Here is a 14,270-nt window from a genome sequence, read left to right on the forward strand (position 1 = left end):
ACTTCTTGTAGAACTCTGCAGTGAATCCGTCTGGGCCTGGGCTCATCTTTGTAGGTAAGGACTTAATTACATTTTCAGCTTCATTAATAGAAATTGGGTTATTCAGCCAGTTTTACATCTTCTTGCCCTAGCTTTGGTACTTCATATGTTTCTAGGGATCTGTCTATTTCTTCTGTGTTATCAAACCTATGAGAGTAGAGGTTTTTGACATAGGTGTTGATAATCTTCTGTATTTCTACAGAGTCTGTAGTGATTTCACCTTCTTCATTTCTTATTGCATGAATTGGATCTTTTTCTTCCCTTTTTTAAAAATAAGGTTGGCTAGGGGCTTGTCAATTTTATTTATTCTTTCAAAGAACCAACTCTTTGATTCATTGATTTTTTTTTAGTCTCTATTGCACTGATTTCTGCTTCGATTTTTATAATTTCCTCTGTTCTTTTGGCTTTGGGCTTGACTTGCTCTTCTTTTTCTAGATATTTGAGCTGTAACATCAGGTTATTTATTTGTATTCATTCTGTTTTCCTGATGTGGGAGCTCAGTGCAATAAATTTTCCTCTGAGGGCCGCTTTCATTGCATCCCACAGATTCTGGTAAGTTGTATTTGTATTTTTGTTTGCTTGTAGGTATTATTTAATTTCTTCTTTAATTTCCCCTGTGACCCAGTCATTACTGATAGTATGTTATTCAGTTTCCATGTTTTTGTGGGATTTTTGCAGTATCTCTTATCATTAATTTCTAATTTCATGGCGCTATGATCTGTTAACATGCAAGGGAAAATTTCAACCCTTTTGCATTTATTTAAATATGTTCTGTTAGCTAATATATGGTCTATTTTAGAGAATGACCCATGTACTATTGAGAAGAATGTGTATTCTGATGTTGTTGGATGGAACACTCTGTATATGTCTATCAAGTCCATTTGCTCACAGGTGTGATTCAGTTCTGTTATTTCTTTGCTGATTTTCTGTCTGGTTGATCTGTCCCTTGGTGTCAATGGTATGTTAAGATCTGTTATAATTGTGTTACTGCTAATTTGCTTTTTCATTTCTGTTAATACTTGTTTTATATAACTGGGTGCTCTGGAATTTGGTGCATATATATTTAACATTGTTATGTATTGCTCTTGAAGTTTTCCCCTAACCAATATGTAATGACCTTCTTTATCCCTTCTGATCATTATTGACTTGAAGTTTACATTGTCTGCAAATAGAATAGCTACCTCTGCTTCTTTTTTGGTTCCTGTTGCATGAAGTATTGTTTTCCATCCTCTGACTTTCAGTCTGTGAGTATCCTTTTGGGTTAGATGGGTTTGTTGTGGACAGCATATGGTTGGATGTTGTTTCTTGATCCATTCTGCCAGTCTGTTTCTTTTAATTGATGCATTGAGACCATAAATTAATGGTTATAACTGTTATATGTTGGTTTATTATTGACATGTTATCCTTCTGCTGTTGCATCCTTATCTTTCTGTTCTGTTTAGTTGTCTTCTTTTCTTAATGGATTTTTCCTAAGTGTATCTGAACTGTCTTTCAGTATTCTTTGCAGGGCTGGCTTGGTGATCATCAAGTTCTTCAGCTGTTCTTTGTCATGGAAGTATCTTATTTCTCCATCTATTTTGAAGGACAGTTTTACAGGGTACATCAGTCTATGTTGAAAATTATTTTCCTTTAGGATCTAAAATACTTCACTGCATGCTCTTCTTGACTTCATTGTTTATGTTGAGAAGTCTGCCGTGATTCTGATAGGTTTTCCTTTGTAGCTAATATGTCTTTTCTCTCTGACAGATTTTAATAATCTATTCTTATGTTGCATTTCTCGGATGGTGATTATTGTATGTCTGGGTGTAGTTTTATTTTGGTTATGGCTATTTGGAGTTCTATATGCTTCACTGATCCTGATGTCAGTTTCCAATCTCATGTTTCGGAAATTTTCAGCTATTATTTCTCTAAGTAGCCTTTTGATATCATTTGTATTGTCCCCTTCTTTTTTGTTTATACCTATCAATCTTATGTTGTTTTTCTTTGCATCATCTTGCAGCTGTTGAATTGTTGTTTCCTGATTCCTTGTTATTTTTAAAAGATCTTTCATTTTCTATTCACTAGCTGCAATCTCATCTTTGAAGTCTGAAATTCTATTTTCACTTTCATTGAGTTGGTTTTGACAACTTTTGATGGAATTTTTGATTTCCTGTGTATCTCTTTGCATCTGCTTTATGTATTCTGTATATTATATTGTTCATCCAGGGATTCTACTTTTTTGTTTAGTTCCTCCAGTTTTTACCTATGTCTTCTTTAGATATGTTCAGCATCTCTTTCATTTCTTTTATCATTTCTTCTTTTACCTGGGAGATTATTTCTAGTTTGAATTCCTTTAAAGCTTCCCGGAGTTGCTTCTTTATCTCAGTTGCATGGCATATGTATGGCATATATTTTCTTCTATGTACATAGCTCCTGAGGTTTCTTGGGATGGGCTGGAGGTTTGAGATTGTAATTTGGTCTTTCATTTTGTCATTTGCCTATATTTCTGTGTTTCAAGTGTTGTTCCAAGGCTTTCCCAGGGCCTGTTGGGAATCCTCTTCTATGCCCTCAACTCCTGCAACTCTGGCCGCCCAGTTCTCCGGATTGAGAGAGGGTCACTGGGAGTGGGCAGGCTGGCTCAAGACCCACCAAGCTGGTCCAGTGCAGCAGGAAGCCACAAAGTTCCCTGACCAGGCCAAGTGAGGATCCTAAACTCACTGGGCTCGGAGGATGGCATGGGGACACTTACCCCAGGCCGTGCAGCCTCTGGAACCGATGGCACCGATGGGCCCAAAACTCCAGAGTCCACCAAGCATGGCAGGGAGTGGGGAGGCCAGCCCTCAGGTCTATTTCTTTGCAAGCATCATGCTGATTTCATTACTGTGGCTTTTTAGTATAGTTTCAAGTCAGGAATTGAGATGCCTCCTGTTTTGCCTTTGTTGCCCAGAGTTTCCTTTGCTATTCTAGGTTTCTTCTGTTTCCAAATGAATTTTAGGAATATTTTCTCTCGGTTTGTAAAGGTATGTTAATGACATTTTGATTGTGGTTGTGTTGAATCTGTGTAACAGTTTTGGGAGTATGGCCATTTCCAAGAACAAGGAATATCCTTCCATTTTCTAATATCCTCTTCAATCTCTTTTTTACAGTAATGTAATTTTCAGCATATAAATCTTTTACATTCTTGGTTAGGTTGAATTCTAAGTATCTCAGTTTTTTAGATGCTATTTTGAAAGGTGATATTTTAATTTGTCTCTCAGTGAGTTTTTCTTTGTATACAGGAATTCTATTGATTTTTGAGTGTTGACTTTGTATCTAGGTATGCTGCTGAATTTGTTTATTAGCTCTAGTAGTCTTTTAATGGGAGTTTTTGGGATCTTCTATGAAGAGTATCATGTCATCTGCAAATAATGATAATTTAATTTCTTAATTTCATTCTTTTTATTTCTCCCTCTTGTCTGATTGCTCTGGCTAATATTTCCAGAACTATATTTAATAGAAGTAGTGATGGTGGACATCCTTGTCTTGTTCCTGATTTTAGAGTGAAGGCTTTCATTTTTTTGTCCATTTAGTATAATGTTGGCTGTTGGATTGCCATAAATGGCCTTTATGAGATTGAGGTACATACCATCTATTTCAAGTTTCTGTAGGATTTTTATCATGAACAAGTGTTGGACTTCATCAAAAGCTTTTTGTGTGTCTATTGAGATGATCATGTGATTTTTATTTTTGGCTCTGCTATGGGCTGTATTACATTTATTGATTTGCATATGTTGAACCATCCCTGCATTCCTGGAATAAATCCCACTTGCTTGTGGTTTATAATCTTCTTGATGATTTGCTCCCTTCTATTTGCCAATATTTTATTGAGAAGCTTTGCATCAATGTTCATTAATGAGACTGGTGTATGGTTCTTTTTGGCTGGGTCTTTCTCTGGTTTTGGTATCAGAGTGATACTTGCCTCCAAGAATGAGTTAGGGAGGATTACTTCTCTTTCAATTTCATTTAAGAGCTTAAGGAGTATTGGCATTAAATTTTCTCAAAATTTCTTGTAGAATTCAGCCATGAATCTATAAGGACCTTTTCTTTGTTCCTAAGTTTTTAATCTTGTGTTTGATTTCAGTAGCTGATATTGGGTTATTCAAAATTGTTATATCTTCTTGATTGAGCTTTGGTAGTTAATATGTTTCTAGAAATCTGTCCATTTTCTCTGTGTTTGCTATTATATGTGAGCAAAGCTTTTCAAAGTAGATGTTAATGAGCTTTTGAATTTCCATGGAATCTGTAGTAATTTATCTCTTTTCCATCCTTATTGCATGGATTTGAGATTTTTCTTTCTTTTTCTTGATAAGGTTGACTAGAAGTTTGTCAATTTTGTTTATTCTCCAAAAAAACAAGCTGTTTGATTCATTAATTCTTTTTTTTTTTTTTGTCTTTTTCATTTTTATCGGTACTGGGGATCGAACTCACGACCGCCTGCTTGCAAGGCAGGTGCTTATGCCGCTGAGCTAAATCCCCAGCCCCGACTCATTAATTCTTTGTACTGTATTTTTTGTTTCAATTACATTAATTGCTGCTCTGATCTTCACAATTTCCTCTCTTCTGTGAGCTTTGGGTTTGATTTGCTCTTCCTTTTCTAGAAACCAGAGATATAGCATTAGATTATTTATTTGTGCTTGTTCCATTTTCTTGATGTGACTATTTATTGCTATATATTTCCCTCTTATGACTGCTTTCACTGCATCCCATAGTTTATGGTATGCTGTATCTGCATTTTCATTGTATTGTAGGTATTATTTTATTTCTTCTTTAATTTCATCTGTAACCCACTGGTTATTCAGAAGGTTGTTATTTAATTTCCATGTATTTATGCAGGTTTTGCAGGGGTTTTTGACATTGATTTCCAATTTTAGTGCACTATGGTCAGATATTATGCATGGGATAATTTTGCTATCTTTACATTTACTTAAGAATGTTTTATGAGTTAATATATGGTCTATTTTGGAGATTGTCCCATGTTCAGCTGAGAAGAATGTATATCCTGATGTGGTTGGATGGAGCACTCTATAAACATCCACTAAGTCCATTCACTCACAAGTGTGATTCATTTCTGTTATTTGTGGTCATTTTAATCTCTATCTAGCATGTTTCAATACTCTTTCTAGGATTCATTTGGTGGACATGAATTTCTTCTGTTTTTATGCTGAATGTTTGATCATAATTACTATATGTCTAGGTGTAGATTTATGTTAGTTATAACTGTTTGGCATTCTATATACCTCACTTATTTGTATATCAGATTTTTCCCCATGTTTGGGAAATTTTCTGCTATTACTTCTGTGAATAATTTAATTATGTCCCTTGTGTTATCTCCTCCATCTTCACTGATCCCTATTAGTCTTACATTGTTTCTCTTGGATCATCTTGAAGCTGCTAGATTGTCATTTCATGCTGCTTGGTTGTTTTTATAATTTCTACCCTTTCATGATTGCTATCTGTGATCCTGTCCTTAAGGTCTGAAGTTCTGTCCTCAGCTTCATTTAAATGATTTTGTCAGCTTTCAATCGAATTTCTGTTTTTTTGGATATCTCTTTGAATTTGTTTCATGGATTCTGCCTGTTTTCTGCATTATTCATTCAAAGTTTCAATCAATTTGCCATGCTCCTGCTTTTTAAAATCTATTTCTTCTCTAGCTATTTTGAGCAAATCATTTACCAAAGTTGCTATTTCTGTCTTTATGTAAGACATTATTTCTAATTTGATTTCCTTTCTGGCCTCTTGGATTTGCTTTTTTACTTCATTTGCTATCTTTTCAGAGATTTCTGGTGTATGACTTTTAAAGTCTTCTATTTTGCTGTCAATTGCTCTTGCTCCTGATGGACTAAATGTTTGAGATTGTGTTTTGCTTTTTTCATTTTGTCATTTTCACCTTCTTGGCCAATATCTGGTTATTCAATCCCAATAGTCACAATTGTCAGCAGTGCACCCCCTGGGGTCCTACTATGTGGTTGATGTCCATCCAACTGTTGAGTGCATAGTGACTGGAACCTGTCAGGGTACTCAGTTTGTGCGAGGGGCCATCAAGTCTCCCATCAAACCATCACAGCCAGTCCATTGCAGTTCAAGGTTCGGGGGGAGGGGAGCCAAACATTCACAGCAGTGCTTGGTCTAAGACATGGGGAGGGTAGTCGAGGGCATCAGGCCAAGCCAGGGTGGGTGTGGCTGTCCCCTGGGTCAGCACAGGGGGAGGGAGTGTGCCAGGCCATATGCGTGGTGGTGGTCAGAGCCCAGGTGGGGTGCGGTGGTTGTCCTCTGTGGCTGTATGTGGTGCGGGGAGCCTGTTGGGGTGCAGGTGCAGTGTGGCAGCATGAGCTGGAGTGGTGTGCAGTGGTTGTCCTCCAGGCCTGTGCACATGGGGAGTGCACAGGGGCACAGATGCAGCTCAGTAGCCTAAGCCAGGATGGAGCTTGAGGTCATCCTCTGGACCTGCACATGTTGGGGGTGTACTAAGAGGCTAAGGTGCAGCTGAGTGGCCCAAGCCAGGATGAAACATGACAGCTGTCCTTTGGGCTTGCATACGTGGTGGGGTGCACAGGGCCACAGGCGTGGCTTAGTGGCCTGAGCTGGGGTGGAGCACGGTGGTTGTTCTCTGGGGCTGTGTTCTGGGAGAACCTGTTGGGGCACAGGTGCAGCATGGCAGCCCTAGCTGGGGGTGGTGTATGTCAGTTATCCTATGGGCCTGTGTTTGTGGGGAAATACAGGGCTGCAGGTATGGCTCAGCGGCTGAAGCTGGGGTGGAGTGTGGTGGTTGTCCTCTGATCCTGGGCATGTGGGGGGTGCGCAGGGGTGCAGGCATGGCTCAGCAGCCTGAGCCAGGGTGCAGCATGGCGGTTGTCTGATATCGATTATTATATGTATGTGTATAGTTTTATTTTGGGTATGGCTATTTGGAGTTCTATATGCTTCACTGATCTGTATGTCAGTTTCCAATCTCATGTTTGGGAAATTTTCAGCTATTATTTCTCTAAATAGCCTTTTGATATCATTTGTATTGTCCCCTTCTTTTTTGTTTATACCTATCAATCTTATGTTGTTTTTCTTTGCATCATCTTGCAACTGTTGAATTGTTATTTCCTGATTCCTTGTTATTTTTAAAAGATCTTTTCTTTCCTGTTCACTAGCTGCAATCTTGTCATCAAGGTTTGTCATCAAGTGAGATTCTATCTTCACTTTCATTGAGGTGATTTTGCCAACTTTCAATGGAATATTTGATTTCTTGTATATCTCTTTGAATCTGCTTCATGCATTATTTTTATTATATTGTTCAATCAGGGTTTCCATCTGTTTGCATTGTTCCTCTAATTTTTAAACTATGTCTTCTTTAGACATGTTCAGCATTTTTTCATTTCATTTATCATTTCTTCTTTTACCTGGGAGATTATTTCTAGTTTGAGTTCTTTTTATAGCTCCCTGAGTTGTTTCTTTATTTCAGTTGTTATCATTTCAGGAATTTCAGGTGTATGGCCTACATTTTCTTCTGTGTCCATGTCTCCTAGGCTTGCTTGGGTTGGGCTGGAGGTTTGAGATTGCATTTTGCTCTTTCATTTTGTCGTTTTCCTTTATTTCTGGTTTTGAGTGATGTTCCAAAGCTTTTCCTGTGTGCTAGGAATCACCTGTACCACTTTTGGCTCCCAGGGCAGTCTGCAGACAATGGCTAGCTGCTTGGCGGTCCCTGGGCATGGCCCAGTTAAGCCCATGGGAACCTCCCTTGTGTCCTCTGGTGATTTGGGATACTGGGCATGGTCTTACCAGATGGGAGCGATGTTCCAAAGCTTCCCCCATGTGCTGGGAATTCTAAGCCACACCTCTTAACAGTCCATTCAGCTAATGAACTCATCACTAGAATAATTCATTGATGAGATTGTCCCTCTTGGAGTAAAATCACCTCATCACATTCCATGTCTGAACTCTGCTACAATGGAGATCAAACTCCATTGTAGGGTGATATTTCACATTCATACTATAGCAACCAAATAGTATTGCCTACACTGGAGGCTAAAGAAGCATGAACCAGGCTCAGAACATTAGATTCCAGTGGCCAGCTGTGTTTGTTTATTCTTTCAGACAAGATTAAGAGACTTTCACTGGCTTGGGTCCTTTTTAAGGTTCTGGGAGAAGAAGAACACTAGCAATGTGTTCACAAAGTCTTGCTTTTGCAAATATATAAAAGTAAAGTATCTAACCACTATTGTTTAAAGTCATAATTTCCATGAAGTTTGAAATTAGGTTGTTTGTGATGGAGTGGTCAGTGCAAATTTTGATAAGGTTAAAAAAATCAAAGTGAGAATGCATTTAGTTTGGTTTAAAATGAAATATATTAATATCATTTAGGCCAATAATGAATATGATTAATTTTTTTTCTAGCTACCTGGATATAGGAATAGCATCCTGGAGTAATTATACCATCTATTGTGCTTGATTATATGTTTAATGGAACAAATAATGAAAGAGTGAATCAATGAACACATTAGAAGTGATTTTAAATTTTTGTTGATTTAATACAAAATACTGACACTGTGTTATGGATTAAGAACTGGTGGTCAACTTAATGCCAGCTGGATTACATCAGCATGGCTTTTAGCGAAGATGCTCCACTTGAGGAAAGTTGCCAGGATAAATAGGTGGAGAAGAAGAAGAAGGTTATTAAGATGCTGAGGCATTAATGCATTGTTGCATTGAGGCATTGTGGTTCTCTCACGAGTTGCTGTTTGAGCTGTTGGTTCTCCTGGAGATGCTCTGGTCCTCACACTGATCCTTGCTTCCTGGCTCTGGAGGGGAAGATGTGTGCCACTTGATCTCCAGGATGAACTTGTCATGCTGCTTCCTGGCGTGTAGCTGACTGTACTCATCATCGGAGGAGCTCGGGCCTCCGTGTCACTGAGGATGGCTGTGGTGCCTTTCAGGACAGCCCTGATCTTTGTTGTGAGTGTGACTTCTCAGCTCCACATAGAACCCTCATCCCACCAGCACAGCTGTTTCACTCTGCTGGTATGGACTTTCTGGCTTCCACCGTTGACCTTTGGGCCTTTCTGGCATGGATTCGTAAAAGAGACTGGCATGAGTTCTTCTTGTGGGCTCTGGGCCTCCATTTGTACTTGTGGGAGTCCCAATTGTCGTGTCATGTCATTGTCATAAGCTCTGGGTTTTTATCTGGACTCATGCGGGACATTGCTGTGGGATTTAGGTCCTTGACTAAATATTCTATGTCTTTGGTGCTGTGGATAGATTTCCTGCATTTTCCTGTGGTGACCATTATACAAATAATATTATAAACTCCATGTCCTGATTCTAATTGTTCTCTGCACAACCCCTGACTACAACACACTGAAATGATAACATAAAACTTATAAATCCATATATATATATATATATATATATATATATATATACACACACACATATATATATGAAAGTTTGGTAGGGTAGGATATGGCTTACAAATGCAGTTTTCTCCTTGTCAATGCAGATCATCTCCCCTAGTGTTCCTCCTTTACCCTCAGATTGGAGTTGCCTGGGTATGATCATTGTTACAGGTTTCACAATGCCTGTCACTATTTTTTGAATATCACCTGAAAACATCCTATCTTAATAATATTGATCCCTAGTTTTGGCGATTCACTCCCCATATCATGTGGACTATGTTTATAAAAAAAGTCATGTTAAAATCAACTATATGAAAAATGTCATGCTAGAGACTGAGTTTGTGCCTGGTAGTGAATTGTTGGCAAGTGAAGTCATGGGAAAAGGACGCAGCGTGTAGAAGGCCAGCCCAAAAGAGAACAGTAGGCAGAATTAAGGTATTTTTGGTCACACATGTTCTCAAGCTAGGAGACAAGACAGCTCAATAAAGGAAAAGGTGGCTTCTGATCAGGTGATGAAAGCAAGGGAAAAGCCCTCTTGCCTCCGGTTGGAACACCTCTGAGGTGAGAAATGTACTTGCAGACGAGAAATTCCCTATGAGACTCAGCTAGACTTTCATGGGCAGCCTATCCTCGTGACTTCCTTCCCTCATGATTCTGTGCTCTGATGGTGGAATGGCAGCTAGCAAAGTACGTGTGCTAAGAGAGACACCTGGCTGCTGTGGCACTTCATCCTGGAGTAAGGCCTGCCACTCATGCCAGATGCAGTTGATAGAAGACTAAGCAAATGAGGTAATTAATTGCTTTGTGCATGCTGACAACATATTTGGAAAGTCAATAGAAATTCAAATCTTGATTAACATTTATATTGAGTTTGTACAATACGATTCTGGCTGTTGTTAATTTTTGTTTGTAACACACATAACATGACTTGGAACAAATCACCTCATCTCCTGACTGTGAAGCAATACAAATAATATTTATTAGTTCATGGCATTATTGGAAGATATAATAGATGTGCATATAAGTTCCTGGTTCTTATTAAGTGCTTCTCCTACCTACCAATAGAAAACATGTTCAAGAATGCTTTAGGAAGATATCACAGTCCCAGACTCTTGGGTCTGAGTGTCTGAGGTTGAATCTCAGCTTTGCTGCTCACTGCTGTGATCCTGGGTGACCTACTTATTTATTCTCTAGCTCTATAGTAAAGGCCTGCAACTCTTGTTACTCCAAAAAAAAAAAATTAGTTCCTTCTTTTTGTAAAAAACATCTTTCTCAGCCAGGCTATTGCAAATGCTGAGTGCTGTAATCAGTATCCATGGGCTCTCACACTTTCCTAGTTCCCAAGTGTTGGGGAAGGGGAAAGGAAGGAGTATCTTGAAGTGACCAGGTCCACAGTGGCTCTCATGAAGTAACATCCTGTCAACCCTTGAAGTGCTGCCATGAACCAAATCAACTCTCAGCATGCTCACACATGAGTGGATCAACACACAGCATGTTCCCTGTGGGCTTCCTCCCCAGTGTACTGTCAGATGCATGAGGAGGTACTCAGTATGCTGTCATGGAGACCTCAGTAGCCATGTGTAAGCTTCCACAGGCCTTTCTAGCACCCATGTTGTCAAATGAGCTTACTAACCCTCAGTGCACTGCAACAGGGGCCAATGAGACTCTAATGTGCTGTCACATGGACAAGACACTAACTACCACCACATTAGTGTGTGGTCTTGCTACCCAGAATGAATTGTAATCTAAACACACCAACCCTGCATGTTCATTCAGGAGGGCAAATCAACATGCTACTTGTACTCATTCTTACCTCTTTTCCTTCACTGTCAGAAATGTACCCTTTAATTTCATAAATATGTAGTCACAAAACAGAGCAAAACAATGTGGGAGAAAAATCTTTGTATGTGTGTGGGATTTCAGAGAACAACAGACATCATTTTAAAAATTTGATTGTAGTAGGAAGTCTATAATTGCTGTCTTGAACTTTAGATCTCATTATGTAGTCCATAGAATTTTCAAACTATTTACACCCAATGGGAGAATCATTTCAATCAGTTGATTCAATTTTAAGTCACTGTTAATTTTCACAGTAGACATTTTAATGATATACTTAATATGAAACATCTTGAGCTGAGACAAACACAGGTCCTTTTGGCTATGCTCTTCAGTAAGGAAAATTGGCAAATTTTACCTGTGAATTAGTGACAACTATTTTTTTCTTTTCTTTTGAGACAAGAGTATTCATCCAATGGTGGTATATCTATTTTGGAATACCTTAATTTAGTTTGACACATGTTTTTGAGGAGGCATTTTTACTGAGAAGGCACAGATTTTTCTGTCTGAATGAGAAAAGTTCTCTGATTATATAGCTTTCTGATTGTATAGCTTTTTTCTGTCAGTTCCAAAAAACTACTCCTCTGAACCTTACTGTGTCCTCCACGCCCTTGATTCACCTCCTTTCCTGAAGGTGAATCCATAGCTTTACTCCCACTGTTTCCACCTCCAGCACCTCCCCTGGAACATTCTCCTTCTCTGTAGGGTCACTCTGCTTTCCCTCATTTCCCCATATGTTATGTTTCCATGTCCCTTTTTCAACCAAGCTTTGTAAAAACAACTGTTTTGCTTCCTTTCTACTTCCTCAGTTATATTTGCTCACTGACACATTCTGTTGCTATAACAATTTTCCTGAGATCAGATAGTTTGTAGAGAACAGAGGTTTCTTTAGGTTCTGGTTCTGGATGTTGGGAAGTCTAAGAGCCTGGCACCAGCATCTGGTGAGGGCCCTTAATGCTGTACCATAATAAGTATGGTGAAGAGCATCACGTGCCAAGACAGATCAGCTTGCTAGCTCCATTCTCTCTTTTTCTTCCTTCCTCCTCCTCAGGATCAGGATACAACCTGATCCTGTCTTCCTCTAATTATAAAGCCATTAATGTCATCATAGGGTCTCTTCCCTTAAGACCTCATCTGATTGTAATTTTCTCTCCAAGGCTCTCCCTCCACATAACAGCATGTGAATTTGAGGATTGTGATTCCAACACATGAGCTTTTATGAGATACCACTGAGCTATTGCATTCACTAACAGACACAAATGGTTTGTATGCTCATCCCTCTACTAACTGCTGTGAAGAAGTCATGGATGAACTAATCAGAAAATGACCAGATTGCTTTCCTAATCTCATCTAACTGAACTTCCCCACACAGTGTTAGTACTAAACAGTTGTCTTTTTAGGTCATACTCATGAGATTCTACAAGAATTGTACACTCTTATATTTTTACTTTTATATGCTTGACCCTTTCATGTTTAGTAAGTATGTGCATCTCTTGCTCTGCCCACCTTATAATTGTTTGCCTCTCTCTTGGCTTGGTGTTTTTCCATCTGCAGGCTGTTGCAGATCAAGCCAGCTCATATTCAGGTCTTTAGAATCAAACATGTTTATCTCCCCTGTATATTTCTCCCCAATCTAGTTCTTTCTGCAAGTTTCAGAACCATGATCTAGGCCTTAAGTATGTGTTTATGGATTGTGTTCCCCCACCTTGTCCCTAATATGGTTAAATTTTAATTCCCAGTATTCATGAGTGTGACTTCACCTGAATACATGATCTTTGCACATGATCAAATTAAGTTGAGAGTATTGAGTATTAGAGTGGGTCATAGTTCACCATGACTAGCATTCTCAGCAAAAGCAGAAATTCCAAATACCAAGAAAGGCGATAAAACAGAACGATGATGTGAGGACTCTGAGAGAAGGCATTGCTCAAATCTAGGGTCACTAGAGACATAGAACAGATTCTTCATCCAGTCCTTCAAGGGAACCAATCGCATCAGCACTGGTTTGTATAGCCATGAGGCAAGAAATTATTGTCGTTTAAACCACACAGTTTGTTGACATTTTGTTAGAGCAGAAAATACACATATCCACTTGATTATTCTGTCACTACTAGCACAGTGTGTTCCAAAGTCAGATTGCTATCTTTCTCCTGAAAGGACTCAACATGTGATATTCTCTGGTTTAGTTGCTATTTGGTCTCTCAGGTTAGAGATCAAGGACTCCTTGAATCTTTATCTCTTGGGTTTTCATTTAACTAAATACCAGGAGCCTCCCATTTTACTTTGTAGACATTCCTCATCTCTCTTTTTCTTCCCCCTGGGCTCCCCCTGACCTCAGTTCTCACTACTGTTGAATAGGCTACTAAACAGGTGGCCATTTGGCTATGCTTCCTGATTTTGGGATAAGAGCAGCATGTTTCATCTTAAAAAATTATCTGCCCATGTATGTGCTATTATGATTCTTATCTTATTGTTTGGAAGAAACACAACAAACTACCTAACATGGCACACAAATTCCTCACACTTTGACCATGTCCACTTTCTTAACCTCATCTTCTGTATACACTTAGCTATGAAGTTAGGTGACTCTCTTCAGAATCTACTATATTTCTTTGTTTATGCTTTTGCACAAATTTGGCTCCAGTGTGAGACTTCTTACTATAAGACTCTGTATTAAACATTTAAGCTAGAGAAGATCTCCCCTATGCCTCTTTTCTGGTGATGGGAACCCATCATCTGGTCTCCTATAATTCCCTGCAGGTCCTTCTGCTATTGTACCTAATACAGTGCATGGTAACTGTGTCTGCCCTTCATATTATTAAAGGAATTATTGAGTTTGTTCAAGCTTGACCCTCTAAATCCTTGCCCTAATTTTTCACTCAGAACTATTGCCTGTCATATAGCCTCTACATGAAACAATTTGATGATGGTAATCTTTGTTCTGTATGGTATAGATTAGCATGGCAAGCAACCTACAACATGGTACTGGGGCTGTAA

The sequence above is a fragment of the Cavia porcellus genome, unplaced genomic scaffold, assembly GCF_034190915.1.
Source record: "Cavia porcellus strain 051 isolate PalLab524CR breed Dunkin Hartley unplaced genomic scaffold, mCavPor4.1 scaffold_13, whole genome shotgun sequence".
In the NCBI taxonomy this organism is placed as follows: Eukaryota; Metazoa; Chordata; class Mammalia; order Rodentia; family Caviidae; genus Cavia; species Cavia porcellus.